Here is an 8,786-nt window from a genome sequence, read left to right on the forward strand (position 1 = left end):
TGTGCTCTTTCCAGTAGGCCATGTGTTGTACTGTACTATCCCAAGCACTTAGTACAGTGCTCTATTTGCAATAATTGCTCAATAATATGATTGATCAGTTGACTGATTATTGTTCCCCTATTTGATCCACATGAATGCTGGTCATCCCCAGAAGAATTTCTCCAAATGTAAATTCCCTTAACACTTAGCATAATGCTTTGTAATAACTGTGATATTTGTTAAGCGCTTACTATGTGCCAGTCACTGTACTAAGCACTGGGTACATACAGGATAATCAGGTTGGACCCAGTCCCTGTCCCACCTGGGGTTTACCATCTTAATCCCCATTTTACAGATGAGGTAAATGAGGCACAGAGAATAATAATAATAATAATTATTATAATGGCATTTGTTAAGTGCTTACAATGTGCCTAGCACTGTTCTAAGCAATGGGGTAAATACAAGGTACTCAGGTTGGACACAATCCCTGTCCCACTTGAGGTTCACAGTCTTAATCCCCATTTTATAGATGAGATAACTGAGGCACAGAGAAGTGAAATCACTTGTCCAAGGTCACACAGCAGAGAATAATTATTATTATTATGGTATTTGTTAAGTGCTTACTATGTGCCAAGCAGTGTTCTATACACTGGGGTAGATACAAGGTAATCAGTTTGTAACACATGGGGCTCACAGTCTTAATCCCATTTTTCAGATGAGGTCACTGAGGCACAGAGAAGTTAAGTGACTTACCCAAGGTCACACAACAGAATAGTGGCGGAGCCAGGATTAGAACCCACATCCTCTGACTCCCAAGCCTGTGCTCTTGCCGACAAGTGGCAGAGCCAGGATTAGAACACATGACCATCTGATTCCCAGGCCCGTGCTCTATCCACCTCTCAATCCTGCTTTTCTATCCACTAGGCCATGCTGCTTTCTGTAGTGAGTAGGTGCTCAGTAAAGAGTGACAATGGCAAGAACCCAGCCAGGGCACTGCAGGTTACCCTCCAACAGGTTTCCTCGTAGCAGGGGCTATGGTTGGATCCCCACTTCCCCCATTCTCTGCGACTATCTATGAGTTCACTTCCACACACAAGAGCATGTGGGTGTGTGCACATTCTCACACACACACACACACACACACACACACACACTCACCTTCACACTCACCTTCACACTGCCCATTGCAGAAACAATCTGGAGTTGCTCATTTTGAATTTGTCCCTGGTGCTTGCTAGGCATGTACTTCGACTTTGAAAATGATGGCCCTGCATTCTTTCTCCTGTAGCATTGCTGGAACTGCAGTTAGGAAAAACATGTGGGGACTGGAATTAAAACATCCAGCCTAAGCAAATATAGAAGCAATATATTCCAGTATCTACATTCTGGCACACAGTAGGGAGTCCTTCCTTCCACTCCTCCCTGAATTTAGCTAATCAAAGGTTTCCATGCAGCCTTCTCCTCCTATGTAGACTAGAACTTCCTCCCTTAAGGTGAAAGATTTAATAACCTGCCTGTCTCAGAAGACAGTGGAAACTTCTGGGGTAACAGTAGGGATGGGGAAGAAACAGAGAAAGAAATGGAGAATATATTGGGTGATTTGGGGAGCTCTATTCTAAGCTCTCAGTACAGTGCTCTGTGTTCAATTATTAGATTGATATTGTTATGAAATTATTATTTTTTCTAGATAATTTTTTGAGTTGCTTCCCCCTACCATATACTAAATTTGACAGGGTGATTTTTTCAGTGATTGATGGAGAGATTGAATTCCCTTTGTCCTGCACCTCCCAAAACATTCCTAATGGCTTTGAAGACACAATACTCCGATAATCCTCTAGACTTGTAAGCTTGTTATGGGCAGGGTATGTGTCCACTAATTCTGTTGTGTTGTATTCACTCTATTTATTTATTTATTTTACTTGTACATATTTATTCTATTTTATTTTGTTAATATGTTTTGTTTTGTTCTCTGTCTCCCCCTTCTAGACTGTGAGCCCACTGTTGGGTAGGGACCGTCTCTATATGTTGCCAACTTGTACTTCCCAAGTGCTTAGTACAGTGCTCTGCACACAGTAAGCACTCAATAAATACAGTTGAATGAATGAATGAATGAATTCACCTAACTGCTTAGTTCAGTGGGCTACCCATAGTAAGCACTCAATATATAACATTGATTGATTTATTGAGTAGAGCATTCTTTGGGATTTCAGACTGTCAGCTCGTTGTGAGCAGGGAATATGTCTGTTTACTGCTGTATTGTACTTTCCCAAGCCCTTAGTACAGTACATGCAGTAAGCGCTCAATAAATACGATTAAATGAATGAATGACTCCCTGCAGTCATGCAGTAAACATCTTATTCATCCTCAAGCTGCCAAACTCAGCCCAGTAAAACATCCTCAAATACAACAATTCCCTTGAACAATTCAAGACATCTGGCCTCTGTCTTCCCTTTATACAAGTGCTTAATACAGTGCTCTGCACACAGTAAATGCTCAATAAATTCCAACAACAAGTGTTCCTAGCATCTCAGGAAGAATTTCGCCCTGTATTTTAGCACTGTTGGCAATGCCTCGTGGAACATCACAGATCAAAAATGTTATTTTGGCTGCACACTGGGAGGGAAATGGTAGTTGCTTTTGTTAATCATGCTACAAAAACGGCCAAAACAAGAGCAACCAGAATCTTTAATCCTTGGTTTCTTTGAACTCAGCACAGACCTAGGAGTCAGAGGATGTGGGTTCCAATGCCAGCTCTGCCATTTGCCTTCTGTGTGACCTTGGATAAGTCACTTAACTTCTCCTTACCACTGTTTTCTCATTTGAAAAATGGAAATTAAATGCCTGTTTTCCTTCCCCCCTTAGATTGTGAGCCTCTTGTAGGGTAGGGACTGTGCCCTATCTGATTTTAGTATATCTCCCCTGGGACTTAGTGCAGTACAAGGCCCAGAAATAGTAAATGCCTAAGAAACAACATTATTATCAGGTGTACTTATCACTGCCATCACCGATGGCATTTACTGAGCGCTTACTGGGATTTATGAATTTGAGGTTAATTTATGGTGCAGTCATTTAAAAGTAGAGCCATTTAAAATTCTCATTCAGGGCATCAGAATGAAGGAAACAAATATGACAGTCAAAACTAGGGACAGAAAAGGCCATCTCTCCCACACAGCTGCCATATTCATGCAGAGACTTGAGTCACAGTGGAGAAATGATGAATCTTAAATAGATTCCTCAGGAGAGAGCAGAGTTGTTGCCAGAATGTTTCAGTAGTCCCAAAGTAAACAAAAGTTGTGTCTCTGTGAGTGAGGCAGCTGAGTACCATGGAGATGGAGAGACTGAGGCATGAACGTGAAAAGCAGCTTGGCCTAGTTGAGAAGTAGTGGCCTAGTGGATAGAACACAGGCCTGGGAGTCAGAAGGACCTGGGTTCTAATCCAGGCTCTGCCACATGTCTCCTGGGTTACCTTAGGACAGGGACTGTGTCCAAACTGATTAGCTTGTATCTACCCCAGTGCTTAATGCATTGCCTGGCACATAGTGAGCCCTTAACAAATGCCATAAAAAAGAAAAAAAACCCAACTGCATTATTCACGGGCCTTGAAAAAAGAAATCCCTTTCAGGAAAATGACTGATTCACTGCTGGCCTGCCTCAGCGAAATCCCAAAGAATAATTCAGTGAATTCCAAGCATTCCAGCCATGCAGTACCTATGCAAACTGACAGTGTCTGAATGCTATCAAAGTTATGCAGAACTGTTGGATATTGCCCCACAAATTCTACTGTAGTATTTATGATATCTCCTAAAACATTTACTAGCTGTCAGTTTTCCTAAGGGAGACCCTTTTTAATCCTTCCTATGCTGTATCAGCTTTCTCTTTAAACTTACACAAAATAATGCACTGAATAGTAGGGTGAGTTGTAGCCTCGCTTCTTTACTCTAGATCGTAAACTCTTCCACTACATTGTAAACTAGCAGCACAGCCTATTGGAAAGAGTACAGTCCTGGAAGTCAGAGGACCTGGGTACTAATATCAGCTCTGTCACTTCTCTGCTATGTGACCTTGGTCAAGCTACTTAACTTCTCTATGCTTCAGTTTCCTCAATGGTAAAAAGTAGATTAAATCCTATTCCCTCTTACCTAGACTGAGAATCCTTTGCCGGACAGGGACTCTGTCCAACCTGATTAACTTTTATCTGCCCTGTGCTTAGAACAGTGTTTGGTCCGTAGGAAGCACTAAACAAATACCATTAAAAAAAAAAGAAGCTCTTTTTGGGCAGGGAACATGACTGCCAACTCTAATATGTTGTAATCTCCCAAGTACTTAGTACAGTGCTCTGTGCATAGTAAGTGTTCAATAAATACAATTGCTTCATTATTGACCAGACCTGCATTAGAAGGTCTTTCAGTGCAGACCGTTTAAATAAAATGACTAAATTAACTTCATGGGATATCACTGCCCTCTGTTGGACAGAATCAGACCGATTCCCAGCTTTTCATTTATGTTAATTAACTTGTATAGGAGAGGAAATGAGGTAGTTTGAGGTGGGTGTGGGGACGGGATGCTGGATGTGGGGGAAAGTGGAGGCCCTAGATTGTCTTTAATTAATCAGTCAATCAATCAATCAATCAATCAATCGTATTTATTGAGCGCTTACTATGTGCAGAGCACTGTACTAAGCGCTTGGGAAGTACAAATTGGCAACACATAGAGACAGTCCCTACCCAACAGTGGGCTCACAGTCTAAAAGGGGGAGACAGAGAACAGAACCAAACATACCAACAAAATAAAATAAATAGGATAGAAATGTACAAGTAAAATAAATAAATAAATAAATAAATAGAGTAATAAATATGTACAACCATATATACATATATACAGGTGCTGTGGGGAAAGGAAGGAGGTAAGATGGGGGGATGGAGAGGGGGACGAGGGGGAGAGGAGGGAAGGGGCTCAGTCTGGGAAGGCCTCCTGGAGGAGGTGAGCTCTCAGCAGGGCCTTGAAGGGAGGAAGAGAGCTAGCTTGGCGGAGGGGGAGAGGGAGGGCATTCCAGGCCCAGGGGATGACGTGGGCCGGGGGTCGACGGCGGGACAGGTGAGAATGAGGTACAGTGAGGAGATTAGCGGTGGAGGAGCGGAGGTTGCGGGCTGGGCAGTAGAAGGAGAGAAAGGAGGTGAGGTAGGAGGGGGCGAGGTGATGGAGAGCCTTGAAGCCCAGGGTGAGGAGTTTCTGCCTGATGCGCAGATTGATTGGTAGCTACTGGAGATTTTTGAGGAGGGGAGTAATATGCCCAGAGCGTTTCTGGACAAAGATAATCCGGGCAGCAGCATGAAGTATGGATTGAAGTGGAGAGAGACACGAGGATGGGAGATCAGAGAGAAGGCTGGTGCAGTAGTCCAGACGGGATAGGATGAGAGCTTGAATGAGCAGGGTAGCAGTTTGGATGGAGAGGAAAGGGCGGATCTTGGCAATGTTGCGGAGCTGAGACCGGCAGGTTTTGGTGACGGCTTGGATGTGAGGGGTGAATGAGAGAGCGGAGTCGAGGATGACACCAAGGTTGCGGGCTTGTGAGACGGGAAGGATGGTAGTGCTGTCAACAGAGATGGGAAAGTCAGGGAGAGGACAAGGTTTGGGAGGGAAGACAAGGAGCTCAGTCTTCGACATGTTGAGCTTTAGGTGGCGGGCGGACATCCAGATGGAGATGTCCTGAAGGCAGGAGGAGATGCGAGCCTGGAGGGAGGGGGAGAGAGCAGGGGCAGAGATGTAGATCTGGGTGTCATCAGCGTAGAGATGATAGTTGAAGCCGTGGGAGCGAATGAGGTCACCAAGGGAGTGAGTGTAGATTGAGAACAGAAGGGAACCAAGCACTGAACCTTGGGGAACCCCCACAGTAAGAGGATGGGAGGGGGAGGAGGAGCCTGCAAAAGAGACTGAGAAAGAACGACCGGAGAGATGAGGAGAACCAGGAGAGGACGGAGTCTGTGAAGCCAAGGTCAGATAGCGTGTTGAGGAGAAGGGGGTGGTCCACAGTGTCAAAGGCAGCTGAGAGGTCGAGGAGGATTAGGACAGAATATGAGCCGTTGAGCAGTCGATTGATTACTGTATTTATCAAGTGCTTACTCTGTGCCGAACACTGTACTTGGGAACATACAATCTACCGGAGATGGTTGACATGTTTCCTGCCCACAACACACTTAGTCTAACAATCAACAGTATTTAGTGATTGCTTACTGTGTGCAGAGCACTGTACTAAGCTCTTGAAAGCATACATTGTAACAGAAGTGGCTGACACATTTCCTGCCCATAACAATCTTACAGTCCCTCTAACAAGCTTAGAGGGAACTAGCTTGCAACTGAGAAATGAAGTTATGGAGGATGTGGACAGGGAGATCAAGAGCAGCTCATTCTCAGAGAATGAGACCTTCCCTGACTAAGCCCTCTTTTCCTCTTCTCCCACTCCCTTCTGCATCACCCTGACTTGCTCTCTTTATTCATCCCCCTCTCCCAGCCCCACAGCACTTATGTAAATATATGTACTTTCTTCATTTATATTAATGTCTTTCTCCCACTCTAGACTGTAAGTTCATTGTGGGCAGGGAATGTGTCTGCTCACTGTTGTTTTGTACTCCCCCAAGCACTTATTACAGTGCTCTGCACACAGTAAGTGCTCAATAAATATGATTGACTGACTGACTGACCTGTGAATGAGTCTAGCTTCAAAGGGTAGGATTAATGACTTGCTTGTGACCTGAGGTGGAAGGAAAACTTATTGGGAAAAAAACAAAACAAAACAATTTCAGCTTGATGCACATCTTGGTTTAAGATCATGCCACACACTTTTCCTTTGAAAGGGAATCCTCTTATTTGAAATATGCATAGCTGTCAGGTTACCTGAATGGGAGAGACCAGTGTTTGGGTCAGGGAAGAGGCAAATACTTCCTTGGGCTCCTTTACCTGGAGATGGCAGGGTTGGGATATAGTTATTCCAGTTCTATATTTGTCCTGCTGTCCTCCATGCCTGTTTTTTGCTGCCATGGCCCCTTTCCTCCACCTCCCTTAACCCCCCTCCATACCCTCTGCATCAGGATTAGTGGACATATTTATGGATGAAGATCAGGCCAACCCAGATATGATGTTCTTTCCAGAATGATTGGAGGTTTACAGCCTCCTGTGTACACTGTCAGATTTACTGCTTGTTTGGAATGAACGTGTTGCTGGCTTTGAACTTCTGTAATGAAACAACAGCAGGAAAATATTCGTAAACATGACCTTGCATAGAGTTTCAAGTTTTCAAAGACTGTTTGCAAATGAAGGTGGACTAAGGAAGGTAGAATCTCTTGGGTGGCAGCTTGAGATTGAACTGGCTTTTAAGCAGTGTTTTAAGAACTAACTTTCACCAACCTATCAAGGATGAGACAGTAAGTATAGTACAGACAGGGGTACAGCTCCTGTTTCTCCATGGGTCCTCCCACAGTCTCTGATCCAAATTTCCTAATGCACCTTCTTCCTGCCCCATCTTCTGCTTTCTTCATTCCCCCTGCTCTGAAACCTTTCTGAAAAATCACACACACTTTTATTTGCTTGCCTGCCCCTCAGTTGATCAATCAATAGTATCTATTGAGCAACTACCATAGGCAGAAAACTGTATTAGCGATACAGAGCTAAAACTCTGTGACAGAATTCTGCTAGTCAGGCAGCACACTGACCAACAATAGACACAGAAATGGAAAGGAGAATCAAGAAGACTAGCATGTCCCCTGGGAGACTTTCAAGGTGCAGCAGCAGCATGTGGTATCAGGTTCCAGATGCACTTGAAAGTCAACTGAGCTCTAGTTTTTTCCAACTTTCTGATGGCTGTGAGACACAGGTGCCACATCCAGCTCCTTAAGCAGTTCTACCGACAAAATTTCATACCAGACTCAGTATTAAATGGCAACACAAGGTCACAAACAATCAAGTTCTGAAACACCATTGGTTTCCAATCATTGAAGCTAGACTCATTCACAGGTCAGTCAGTCAATCATATTTTATTGAGCAATACTGTGTGCAGAGCACTGTAATAAGTGCTTGGGGGAGTACAAAACAACAGTGAGCAGACACTTTCCCTGCCCACAGTGAACTTACAGTCTAGAGTGGGAGAAAGACACTAATATAAATGAAGAAAGTACATATATTTACATAAGTGCTGTGGGGCTGGGAGAGGGGGATGAATAAAGAGAGCAAGTCAGGGTGATGCAGAAGGGAGTGGGAGAAGAAGAAAGGAGGGCTTAGTCAGGGAAGGTCTCGGAGGAGATGTGCCTTCAATACAGCTTTGAAGGGGGGAGAGTAATTGTGTGTTGGATATGAGGAGGTAGGATGATCCTGGCCAGAGGCGAGGTGTGTGCAAGAGGTCGTCAGTGAGATAGACAAGATTGAGGCACAGTGAGAAGGTTAGCATTACAGGAGGAAAGTGTGTGGGCTGGGTTATAGTAGGAGAGCAGTGAGATGAGGTAGAAGTGGGGATGGCGACTGAGTGACAGGTTGCTGGGTGAGACACAAGAAGAAAATGAGTGACAGCCAAACACCCAAGCAGCTGCTCTCTGGAGAACTGAAATTAGGAAACCAAAAGCTGAAGAGCAGAGGAAGCAATTTAAGGACATGATATAACAAAGCCTCAGACATTGATGCACAGAGAAGCACCATAGCTTAGTGGAAAGAGCATGGGCTTGGGAGTCAGAGGTTGTGTGTTCTAATCCCAGCTCTGCCACTCATCTGCTGTATGATCTTGGGCAAGTCACTTCACTTTTCAATGCCTCAGTTACCTCATC

Source organism: Tachyglossus aculeatus, chromosome 7 (assembly GCF_015852505.1).
Source record: "Tachyglossus aculeatus isolate mTacAcu1 chromosome 7, mTacAcu1.pri, whole genome shotgun sequence".
NCBI lineage: Eukaryota > Metazoa > Chordata > Mammalia > Monotremata > Tachyglossidae > Tachyglossus > Tachyglossus aculeatus.